Genomic DNA, 13,376 nt, shown 5'->3' on the forward strand with positions numbered 1-13,376 from the left:
AGTTGATCTTTTTTCTCTCTGCTTCATTTTCAGCCTGTAAGCCAGAAATCTGAAATAAAGCTCAACTCTAAAGTTTTCAGGCTGCATGTTTGCTTCATTGTGATGCAGTTTCTGCAGGTTTTTCAGCATATTTTAGATGTTTTCTGCAAATGTTTGGGCAGCTCTGCTCCTTTTATCTGTTGCTGCAAACAGCTCAGTGAGTAAATGATGGTTTCTTCAATCAGAGGATGAAGCTTTTCTTCAGGATTTTACATCAAATCTTTTTAATTCAATTCAATTCAATTTTATTTATATAGCGCCAAATCATGAAACATGTCATCTCAAGGCACTTTACAAAGTCAAGTTCAATCATATTATACAGATTGGGTCAGATTATACAGATTGGTCAAAAATTTCCTATATAAGGAAACCAGTTGATTGCATCAAAGTCCCGACAAGCAGCATTCACTCCTGGGGAACCGTAGAGCCACAGGAAGAGTCATCTGCATTGTACATGGCTTTGCTGCAATCCCGCATACTGAGCAAGCATGAAGCGACAGTGGGAAGAAAAACCACCCATTAACGGGAAGGAAAAACCTCCGGCAGAACCGGGCTCAGTATGAACGGTCATCTGCCTCGACCGACTGGGGTTACAGAAGACAGAACAGAGACACAACAAGAGAGACAAAAAAGCACAGAAGCACACATTGATCTAGTAATCTGTTCTACATTAGATGGTAGTAGCAGGTGAGCCGTCTTCTCTGGATGATGTCACAGTTAACAGAACGCCAGACCAGGTGTACCTACTATGAAGAGAAAAGAGAGAGAACAGAAAGTTAAAGCAGAAATGACAACACATAATGCATAATTGAAGAACAGTAGAACTCAATATAGTGAGAAAATTAGATCCTGATATACTCCAGTAACCTAAGCCTATAGCAGTAAAACTATAAAGGTAGCTGAGAGTAACATGAGTCACTAGTTATAATTTTTGTCAAAAAGAAAAGTTTTAAGCCTAGTCTTAAAAGTAGACAGGGTGTCTGCCTCACGGACCAAAACTGGGAGTTGGTTCCACAGGAGAGGAGCCTGATAGCTAAAGGATCTGCCTCCCATTCTACTTTTAGAGACTCTAGGAACCACCAGCAGACCTGCAGTCTGAGAGCGAAGTGCTCTGTTAGGAACATACGGGGTAATCAGAGCTCTGATATATGATGGAGCTTGATTATTAAGGCCTTTATACGTTAGAAGAAGAATTTTAAATTCTATTCTTGATTTAACAGGAAGCCAATGAAGGGAAGCTAAAATTGGAGAAATATGATCCCTCTTGTTGATTTTCATCAGAACTCTTGCTGCAGCATTTTGGATCAGCTGAAGGCTTTGAACTGCATTTTGTGGACTTCCTGATAGTAAAGAATTACAATAGTCCAGCCTTGAAGTAACAAATGCATGGACCAGTTTTTCAGCATCACTCCTGGACAGAATGTTTCTAATTTTGGCGATATTCCGGAGGTGAAAAAAGGAAACTCTGGAAACCTGTTTAATATGGGATTTAAATGACATGTCTTGGTCAAAAATAACACCAAGATTTTTTACTTTATTACCAAAGGCCAGGTTAATGCCACCCAGATTAAGTGATTGGTTAAGAAGTTTATTTTTTGAGGACTCTGGCCCAAAGATTAAAACTTCGGTCTTGTCAGAATTTAGATGCAGGAAATTTAAAGTCATCCAGCTTTTGATGTCATCAAGACATGACTGCAGTCGAAGTAATTGATTGGATTCATCAGGATTTATGGATAAATATAGCTGAGTATCATCAGCATAACAGTGGAAATTAATCCCATGCTGTCTGATAATTTTGCCTATCGGAAGCATATATATAGTAAAGAGAATTGGTCCAAGGACTGAACCCTGTGGTACTCCACAGGTGACCCTAGAGTTTGAGGAAGATTTATTATTAACATGAACAAATTGGAATCTGTCTGACAGATAAGATTTAAACCAGCCTAATGCTTTCCCCTTAATCCCTACAGTATGTTCAAGTCTTTGTAGGAGAATATTGTGATCAACTGTATCAAACGCAGCACTGAGATCTAACAGGACAAGTATAGACACAAGTCCATTATCTGAGGCCATGAGAATATCATTAGTGACCTTCACCAGAGCTGTTTCAGTGCTATGATGAGCTCTGAAGCCTGACTGAAACTCCTCAAGTTACTTTGTAAATGTTCACAAAGTTGATTAGCAACTACTTTCTCAAGAATTTTAGATAAGAAAAGAAGATTAGATATAGGTCTGTAATTTACTAACTCATCTTGATCAAGGGAAGGTTTCTTAAGTAAAGGTTTAATAACAGCTACTTTCAAAACCTGTGGTACATATCCATTTACTAAGGATAGATTAATCATGTCTAAAATAGTGCCACTGATCAAAGGGAATATGTCCTTAAACAACTTGGTTGGGATTGGGTCTAACATACAGGTAGAAGGTTTAGATGAAGCTAAAATTTTAGATAGCTCAGAAAGCTCTACTGCTTCTAAACAGTTCAAACACTGCGCAGATTCTAAAGATTCCTCCAATGCTGCCTCACTTACTGAGGACGAGGTAATCATGTTTGGGAGGATGCCAATTATTTTATTTTTAATGGCATCAATTTTATTTATGAAGAATCCCATAAAATCATTACTACTAAGAGCTAAGGGAATGGATGGATCAACAGAGCTGTGGCTCTGGGTAAGTTTGGCAACTGTACTAAAGAGAAATCTAGGATTATTTTTATTCTCTTCAATTAATGATGAAAAATATGCTACTCTAACTCTGCGGAGGGTCTTGTTATACAACAATAGTCTGTCCCTCCAGATTAAGTAGGATTCCTCTTGGTGTGTAGAGCGCCATTTTCTCTCCAATTTCCTAACATTGTGCTTCAAGGAACGCAGCTCTGAATTAAACCAAGGAGCCAGCTTCCTGTGAATAATCACCTTCTTTTTCAAGGGAGCTACATTGTCTAATGCAGAACGCAATGAGGAAGTCACATTGTTAGCAAAGGTATCGATTTGTGAATGGGAAGAAACAGCAATGCTGCCATCTACAGGGCATTTCTGCAATACTGAGGATATTAAGAAGGGGACAGACTCTTTAAGTTTTGATACAGCATTATCCGATAAAAATCTACTATAATGGAACCCTCTTTTGGGGGTGGAGAATTCAGTTAGATTAAACTCAAATGTTATTAAAAAATGATCAGACAGGACAGGGTTGTGAGAGAATACTGTTAATTCTTCACAATCAATGCCATATGTCAGAACAAGGTCTAAAGTATGGAGCCGAGAGTGCGTCGGTTCATGCACATTTTGAACAAAACCAATTGAATCTAGGATAGTTTTAAAGGCTACACTAAGGTTATCACATTCAGTGTCAACATGGATGTTAAAATCACCCACTATAATAACCTTATCAGTATTTAACACCAAATCAGATAAGAAATCTGACAACTGATCCAAAAACTGAGTGTAAGGGCCTGGTGGACGATACAAAACAACAAACAGAAGAGGTTTTATTGCTTTGCAGTTTGGATGAGGGAAACTGAGGGTTAAATGTTCAAAAGAACTGTAATTATTAGTTGGCCTGGGACTAATTAATAAATCAGACTGAAAGATAGTTGCCACTCCTCCTCCTCTTCCCACAGATCTGGGAATGTGGAAATTTGAATAACTGGAGGGGGTTGACTCATTTATACTAACGTAGTCCTCTTGTAGCCAGGTTTCTGTGAGACAAAACAAATCAATCTGATTATCAGAAATCAATTCATTAACTAACAAAGTCTTTGGAGGGAGAGACCTTATATTTAATAGACCACATTTTATTATTTTATTTTTAGGTTCAAGGTGAACCATATTGATTTTTATTAGATTTTTATGATTTGTTCCTTTTAGATAAGTTTTTGATCTGTTAAGTTTTGGCCGTGGGAAAGACACCGTCTCAATAGGGTAATGGATGGGTAACAGTACAGAAGCTGCAGAGAGGTGTGTTAAACTACGGCTCTGCTTCCTGGTCTGGACCCTGGGTTGTCAGCATTTAGGAGAACTAATAAATCCGGCCAGATTCCTAGAAAGAAGAGCTGCACCATCCAAAGTAGGATGGATGCCGTCTCTCCGGATCAGACCAGGTTTTCCCCAGAAAGTTCTCCAGTTATCAATGTAGCCCACGTCGTTTTCTGGACACCACCTAGACAACCAGCGGTTGAATGATGACATGCGGCTAAACATGTCATCACTGGTCAGATCAGGCAGGGGACCAGAGAAAATTACGGAGTCCGACATAGTTTTAGCAAACTCACAAACCGAAGCAACACCAACTTTGGTGACCTCTGATCGGCGTGACCGGGTGTCATTACCGCCAGCGTGAATAACAATTTTGCGGTATTTACGCTTATCCTTAGCCAGTAGTTTTAGGTAGGATTCTATGTCGCCTGTTCTGGCCCCTGGTAGGCATTTAACTATGGTCCCTGGTTTCTTTAGTGCCACATTTCTCATTATGGAGCTGCCAATAATTAAGGTCGGCTCCTCGGCGAGATTGTCGCTCAGAGGGGAAAATTTATTAGAAACGCAGATGGGTTGGTGGTGATCTGGGGTCTGTAATCTAGAGCTATGCTTCCTACGAACTGTCACCCAGCCAGCCTGGTTACCAGGCTGGCTGGGTGCTACTGCTTTAGGTTCGCTACGTGAAGTTACTCTATGCGGCTCCGCGCTAGCAAAGGAGCGGCTATCAGCTGGTTTTTCAACAGCACGGAGCCGGGTCTCCAATTCTGACACCCTCGCCTCCAAAGCTACAAAAACACTACATTTATTACATGTACCATCATCACTAAAGGAGGCAGAGGAATAACTGAACATCTGACACAGAGAGCAGCAGATAGGAGACTTAGTCAGACACGGAGAAGCCATTTATGTGGCTAAGGCTTGGCTAGCGCTAGGCTAACGCTAGGCTAAAGCTAGGCTAGCGCCCTATTACCACGCCAAAGAACAAACCGTGTGAAACACGAGGAGTTCCCAAACGTGATGAGCAGCCACAGACAATGTTTTAAAAGTGCTTATGTTTGGAAACAGATGTTACAGCAAAGAGGTTTAAAGATAAAAAGCGAGAGAGCCTGGAGCAAAGCTCCGTCGTTCACACAGCAACAACAGGAAGTGACGCAATACGCCTTACCGCAAACAGGAAGTCCGCCAAGTCTGCCAAGTAAGAAGATAAGTCTTACTCTTCTATTTCCTTCTTTCTGAAGGTAAAATCTAAAAGTGAGTAAAGATAAAGTTTGATCTGCTCCAGCTTCTCCTTTGGTGAGCATGGAAACACTTTCTGCAGCAGCTCAGAGACTTTCAGATCTTCTCTGGAGGATTTTCTCTGTTCTTCCTGCAGAACGGTTCTGGTTCTGTTGGATCTGAGGCTCATCATGCAGCTCTGCTCTGCTGAGGTCAGAACATAGATTTTAATCCTGTTTAGGGACTGTGGGGGTAAAACCTTCACCTGCAGCTCCTCATCAAGTCCACTGTGGACGTTGGAGAAGGAAAAGAGATTTTCTCTTTTCATCAGAAATTCAAACATGAATCATTTCCTTTTTTCTCGTTTCCTGGACATTTCAGACGGACCAGAACCAGAATCCACAGAACCTGGATCCCCAGATCGTCTCCCTGTTACATAAATAACTTTAGAACGTGAGAAAGACGACATCTGGCATCCCAGCAGACAGGCAGAAAGATAGAAAATCATTTTTAGATGTGTTGAATTTTAAAGTTAAAGTTGGGTTAAAATGAGGAATTATTAAAATTATTCATGCATCAAACAGGGATTACTAGATTTAGTCAGAACTGAGTTTAAAAGCAGAAGTTTAACAAGTTATCTGGATCCTTTGGTTCAGTTTCTAGCTTTAAAACATCCATTAGAACCAAAGATCAGCAGGTGGTGTCTCACTTGATTCCCACTAAAAATCCCTGAGTGGAAATGAAAAGCTGGACTGTCAGTGTGGTTCAGTCAGAGCAGCTTTAGAGACCATTCCTCTGATGGAAGCGTGGGAACCTTAGAGGAACATTTCTTTGTTCATTTGTTCTGAAACATTTGTTCTCTGGATGTTTCCTCTGGTTTCCAGCCTTCATTCTGTCCCCATCAGGATAGGAGACCAGCAGGTGGCGCTGCTGAGCAGCTTCAGCTTTCTATGGAGCCACATTAGCAGAACCTTAAATGGATCCAAACTGTTAGGCCAGATCCAGGCAGCCTTCGTGTTCTCTACATGATCTGGGATGAAGAGAAAAGCTCGGAGCACATTGTTGGAAACTGTGGCACAAAGAATGGAGTGAATCATTTCTTCATGTGCAGGTATGTACCTAGGATGAAACATCTGCTACAATTTGGCTAAATAGTTTTAGTCCCAGCACATAAAAAATAAGCTGAGCCAGCAGTTTATGTCCGTAAACATGAAATGCTGCTACAGCCATGGAGAAACCTTTAGGAAGAGCTTCTCTGGTTTTCTAATCAACACAATACAGTGAGTTATTAATATGAACAGAAATATTGAGTCAAACATTCAGGAAGATGCTCACATGCATCTGTGAGAAAAGTTCCCACGCAGCGTCGTCTATGAAATGCAGATGAATGTTTTTGTCCTGACATCTTTTCAGCAGCTCACTGATGACACATTCTGGATCTGCAAGCCTGTTTCAAGAAGAAAAAACTGATAAATCCATGAGAAAATATGAAAATAACAGAGAATTCAGCATTTCTGGACAGCATCTGAGGGTTTTCCATCTTTAACCACAGGTAATGACTTCTGCTCAGATTAATGAACGCACCTTTCTCCACCAGTTCAACAACATTAATGGTATTTCATGGCAGCAGCAGCTCCAGATCCACCAGTTACGTCACGTTTGCTTTGCTGGTTCTGGATCAGAGTAAATCTGCAGCTTTGAAGTTGCTACAGTCCTGATCAATGGAGAAAACAGAGGTCGTCAGTCAAGCTATTAGAACTGGAACAAAATGCAGATTATGTCAAAGAAACTCAGGATCCCAACACTGAACATCTTTGAATGCAGAAATCAGTTTGTTCTCTATCAGAAACATCATTTAGAGGCAATGAGGACTAATGACAGCAATGACAGCAGAAATATGACAATATTTTCTCCCTTCAGTTGGTTTGGAGCCATCAGGATGTGACAGCAGATCTTCTTCTCCATCTTCATCATCCTCACAAACATGCTGCTACCATCAAGGCCTCTGTCCCACTTCTTCAAGTCTGCAACTATGTGGCCTATGAACTGATGTGGGAAGTGACTATGAAGCTGTGAACTATTACCAAGTCCACATCTGCTCAGAATCTTCCCTTCTTTCCTTCTGAGGCAAAGCAGCAGCTGCGCTGATCTTTGTTCAGCTCCAGGCTGTCAGGCAGCAGTTTGTGGATGAAGAGCTGATGAAGACGCTGGTTGGACTTTGGAGACCAGAGGAGCTCTTTAGTCCACGGAGGCTGTTGGTCTGACATGAGGACCGTCACTGATCCACCAACCGCTAGAATAAGGAGAAAAATGCCTTTTCACTGCCTTTGTTCATTGGATTTGGCAGCTGCAATATTTTCTGATTAAACTCAGAAAATAAAAAATAAAATGAAGAGTTTTTCTTCTGCTTTGTTGAAATGTTGTTGAACAGTTTGTGTTAAACTTCTGTTGACAAAACAGTTGTTTTATTTTATTTTTATAATACCAAATAATGTCTTTAATAAAGGAAAAGCTCAACCAGCAGAAGTTCTCTATTAAAACAGTTTGTGTTAAACTTCTGTTGACAAAACAGTCGTTTTCTTTTATTTTTATAATACCAAATAATGTCTTTAATAAAGGAAAAGGTCAAACAGCAGAAGTTCTCCATTAAAACAGTTTGTGTTAAACTTCTGTTGACAAAACAGTCGTTTTCTTTTATTTTTATAATACCAAATAATGTCTTTAATAAAGGAAAAGGTCAACCAGCAGAAGTTCTCCATTAAAACAGTTTGTGTTAAACTTCTGTTGACAAAACAGTCGTTTTCTTTTATTTTTATAATACCAAATAATGTCTTTAATAAAGGAAAAGCTCAACCAGCAGAAGTTCTCCATTAAAACAGTTTGTGTTAAACTTCTGTTGACAAAACAGTCGTTTTCTTTTATTTTTATAATACCAAATAATGTCTTTAATAAAGGAAAAGGTCAACCAGCAGAAGTTCTCCATTAAAACAGTTTGTGTTAAACTTCTGTTGACAAAACAGTCGTTTCTTTTATTTTTATAACACCAAATAATGTCTTTAATAAAGGAAAAGGTCAACCAGCAGAAGTTCTCCATTAAAACAGTTTGTGTTAAACTTCTGTTGACAAAACAGTCGTTTTCTTTTATTTTTATAATACCAAATAATGTCTTTAATAAAGGAAAAGGTCAACCAGCAGAAGTTCTCCATTAAAACAGTTTGTGTTAAACTTCTGTTGACAAAACAGTCGTTTTCTTTTATTTTATAATACCAAATAATGTCTTTAATAAAGGAAAAGGTTAAACAGCAGAAGTTCTCCATTAAAACAGTTTGTGTTAAACTTCTGTTGACAAAACAGTCGTTTTTTTTATTTTTATAATACCAAATATTGTCTTTAATAAAGGAAAATGTCAACCAGCACAAGTTCTCCATTAAAACAGTTTGTGTTAAACTTCTGTTGACAAAACAGTCGTTTTTTTTTATTTTTATAATACCAAATAATGTATTCAATAAAGGAAAAGCTCAACCAGCAAAAGTTCTCCATTAAACAAAAATACGCCGCACAGTGCTGAGATATCATTAGTGTGTTCAGCTTGAATCAGCAGGTTAGGGTAGCAGGTCGACCGCCCCAAGATGGCGGCCGTAATTCCTGCGCCATGACAGTCAATGCGGGGTCTACACTTGTATTATGTCTATGCTAGCTAGCCACCTGAAAGAGCACCTGCTAGCTAACCATTATTAATAAAACTCTTATTCATTAATAAAAGTTTTGAAGTTATCCCCCCCCTCTGTTTTTTTGCAAATCGCACACTGTATATATATATATATATATATATATATATATATATATATATATATATATATATATATATATATATATATATATATATATATATATATGTATGTATGTATGGCCTGCTTTTTCGGCTACACCTCCAGAACCTCCTCCTTCCGCCGGGCCCTCCCTGCCACCACCATCTCACTCCTATCTGCCTCCTCAGTCGACCCTGAGGAGTTCTGGGAACAAGGGAGACGCAGACATGATCTGAAAGGAAGCAAGCAGAAAAACAATGTTACTGGTAGAAACATCATCTGAAATATAAAACAATCATTCTATGGATTTCTGTCACTTTTTAACATCATTCAAGGATTCAAAAAAGTTAAAATGAGCATTTATTCACTATTTACTGCTGCTATGAAGCAGCATTAAGTCACAGTAGCGCTCTTTTGTTCTACCTACACTGCAAATAAAAACGCTTTGTTATAGGAGGGAATTAAATAAAATTAAAATTTTTTGTAATGTATTCAAAACGAAAATAACACTTGTTGGTATTGTAGCAACAAGATTATACCTCTATTTGTTTTTAAATCTGCGCTATTTTAGGTGGGAAATAAATAATATTAATTATTTTAGGCTATTAAATTATTTTTTTAATAAATGTATTAGAAACAAAAATAACCCTTGTTGGTATAATCTTGTTACTTGTTGGTATAATGTTGTTGCTACAATACCAAGTGTAATTTGTATTAATTTCTTGGTGGGGGGTAGACAAAAATCAAATGAGCCCACATTTATAATAATTCATAAAATGATGATGATAATTGTAATAGAAATAGCATTTAACTGACAGTATTCAGCGCGGATTATTACAGAAGCAGCTCAGCGTGATCAGGTTTGATCAAGATAAAAACTTAGTCACTTTCATGTAAAACAAGCTGTAATATTATTAGTGGATGAAAATAGCTTGATGGTGGCTAACTGGCTAGCTAGTGACACAACGGCTAAAAGTGTGACGTCACACAAAGAGTTTGTATCAGTCTGCTGTCTTTGCTGCATACTCGCTATTTGTAATAAACTAAGAGAGAATATTTCTATAGATTCTAAAGTCAGCGCTCGCCAAAGTAGTCCAGACAGTTATCAACGACCTGATGACGGCTGAATGTATTCCTCCGCGGGCTGATGAAGGGATCCGGCTGCTGGAAGCTGATTGGTCAAAACAAAGTCAGCCCACCAGCTCGGGACGTGATTGGCTGAGCGGCGCTTGAGGCGCGCAGCGATTGAGGCCAGAAGCGGGAGTGTTGGTGAGGCTGAAAGAGAGCAGCAGCTGCTGCAGGTGATGAAGTCTGGAAAGAAGTCCAGCAGCTGGAGGCACAGCGGAGAAACTGGAGGGAAGCAGGAGGTCAAAGAGCGGCAGGACGCAGCAGAGGAGACACCAATGATGGGGGATGTTTTCCAGCCCAGAGTTCTGCTGCACCCATCTGTCATGGTGCAGCCTTGCCTGCTGCACCATGGACATTTCATGGCACTCTCCACCTTCCATACAGCTCCTGATTCCATGCTCAGTAATCATCTACACCTGTCAGTCACTAATCAGCCAGTACTCAGCACACCTGTCAGCCTCCCTATTTAAGCTCCCTGCATTCAGTCCTCCCCTGTCGGTTCGTTCTGTTGGTTTCTGTTTACTCTTGTGGATTTTGCTCTTTGCTGCTCACCTCATCTTGTTCTCATCCAGCCTGAGTTCTCCGCCCGTCTGCTGTGACTCTGGTCCTGCTCTCACTCCAGTCATGCAAGTATTCATCCAGTCGTGCTGTTGATCAAGTTCCGGTTCTCAAGCCTCCATGCTGCTGTGCTGCTGGTCCAGCTATCTTCATGCTCCGGCTCCGTTCTGCTCGCCAGCTCCAGCCATTTACAGCTCCAGCCTGGTCTGAACTCTGGTCATCTTCCTCCACAATTCATCATCTTCAATAAACTCTCTTTTTAACTGTACTCTGTGTGTGGCTACGTTCGGGTTCATCTAAAAACATGACAGAACGAACCGACCATTTGAACCCGAAACCCGCACAGAGTTTCACTGCAGGAACCGGCAAAATGGATCCTGCTCTGTTCCCGGATAGCAGCGCAGCGGAGCACATTCTCCAGGAGAACGCGGGTCTCCTCATGGAACAGGTTCGAGGTTGTCTGGATATGATCGCCACGCTCAGTCCACCTTCGAGGCGGGTAAGTGCAGTGGCTCAGGTGCGGAACATGCTGAAGAGTAAAACAGAGCTCTTACCATATTTTGAATTCTCGGGGGTGTACGAAGAGCTCGACTGGAATCAACGGGCTGCAGTTGCCCAGCTCTTCAGCAGGCCACTTCCACCCAGACCTCCACCCTCCAGCCTGTCCGTCTCGGCAGCTGTTTTTGGCGCTGCTGATTCAGCCTCCTCCACGTCAGCGGCCCCTGCTGCACCTGTTGCTGAAGCTGCTGCTGAGTCTGCCGCTGTTCCAGCCACGGATCCAGCCTCTGTACCTCTCGCTGTTGAGGCTCCTACTGCTACTGTCTCTGCCGCAGCTCCTGCTGCCTCATCACCACCCCGTCCCTCCCGGCGCAGACGCCGGGTCCGCCGGCACATGACCTCCTCCGAAGCCCAGCCAGATGCTGCTGTTGCAGCCGCACCAGCTGAAGTTGATGTCACCTCTCTTCCCCTGGTGAGTCAGTCCGACAGCGTTGCGACTGTCCCAGCAAGCCAGAGCAGAAACCATCTTGTTCCTCCTCAGCTCGGTCACCACCTCCTCGACACTCAGCTTGCTCCCCGGGTGAAGTCTTCAGCCGCTGCTCGGAGATCCACGCCTCGTCCAACCAAAGCGCCCCAGATCCATGAGACCCAGCTGTGGGACTTCTTTTACGGGGATAGGGATGACCTGCTTCCTTATCGGGCCACACCAACATCAGAGGCTGAGGTCTCCGTAACCCTGCCACCGGCTTCATCAGAAAGCCCTGTTCCTGCTCAGCCCGCAGCCAGAGCCTCTGCACCTGCTCAGCCCGCAGCCAAAGCCTCTGCACCTGCTCAGCCCGCAGCCAAAGCCTCTGCACCTGCTCAGCCCGCAGCCAAAGCCTCTGCACCTGCTCAGCCCGCAGCCAAAGCCTCTGCACCTGCTCAGCCCGCAGCCAAAGCCTCTGCACCTGCTCAGCCCGCAGCCAAAGCCTCTGCACCTGCTCAGCCCGCAGCTAAAGCCTTAGTTGTTGCCCAGACGGCCACAGAAAGCCCTGGTCCTGCTTCGCTGGCTGCATCAGAGGAGCCTGGTACAGAGAATCTGGTTGACGCCAGTACGGCGTCCGACGCGGGCTCAGAGCAAGCCTTTCTGGCATCTGAGGCGGCTCTCGAGTACGGCAGTCTGCCGTCCAACGTGGAGACCCAGGAGGGTCCGTCGCCTGTCTGCGATGCGGAGACCCAGGAGGGTCCGTCGCCTGTCTGCGATGCGGAGACCCAGGAGGGTCCGTCGCCTGTCTGCGATGCGGAGACCCAGGAGGGTCCGTCGCCTGTCTGCGATGCGGAGACCCAGGAGGGTCCGTTGCCTGTCTGCGATGCGGAGACCCAGGAGGGTCCATCGCCTGTCTGCGATGCGGAGACCCAGGAGGGTCCACCGCCAACATGTGACGCAGTAACCCAGGAGGGTTCACCGCTTACCATCAACAAGGGGACCCAGGCGTGTCCGCTGCCCGCCGTCGACGCGGGGACCCATGAGGGTCTGCCGCCTACCATTGACGCGGGGACCCAGGAGGGTCTGCCGCCTACCATTGACGCGGGGACTCAGGCTGGTCCGCCGCCTACCATTGACATGGAGACCCAGGAGGGTTCACAGCTTCCTGAAGCCTGTAGCCAGGCGTTTCCTGAAGCCTGTAGCCAGGCGTTTCCTGAAGCCTGTAGCCAGGCGTTTCCTGAAGCCTGTAGCCAGGCGTTTCCTGAAGCCTGTAGCCAGGCGTTTCCTGAAGCCTGTAGCCAGGCGTTTCCTGAAGCCTGTAGCCAGGCGTTTCCTGAAGCCTGTAGCCAGGCGTTTCCTGAAGCCTGTAGCCAGGCGTTTCCTGAAGCCTGTAGCCAGGCGTTTCCTGAAGCCTGTAGCCCGGCGCCTCTTGTATCCTGTAGCCCGGCGCCTCTTGTATCCTGTAGCCCAGGGCCTCCGGTAGCCGGTAGCCAGGATTCTCCTGAACCCTGTAGTCTGAGACCTTCTCCAGTGTCCTGTAGCCCGGTGTCGCCTGTCTCCTGTAGGCCGGAGTTTTCTGAAAACCAAAGCCAGGCGTTTCCCGAAACCCGTAACCCAGGGTCTCCTGAACCGTGCAGCCCGGGGTCTCCTGAACCATGCAGCCCTATGACCTCCGTGGCCTTTAGT

This window comes from Fundulus heteroclitus, chromosome 24 (assembly GCF_011125445.2).
Source record: "Fundulus heteroclitus isolate FHET01 chromosome 24, MU-UCD_Fhet_4.1, whole genome shotgun sequence".
Lineage (NCBI taxonomy): Eukaryota > Metazoa > Chordata > Actinopteri > Cyprinodontiformes > Fundulidae > Fundulus > Fundulus heteroclitus.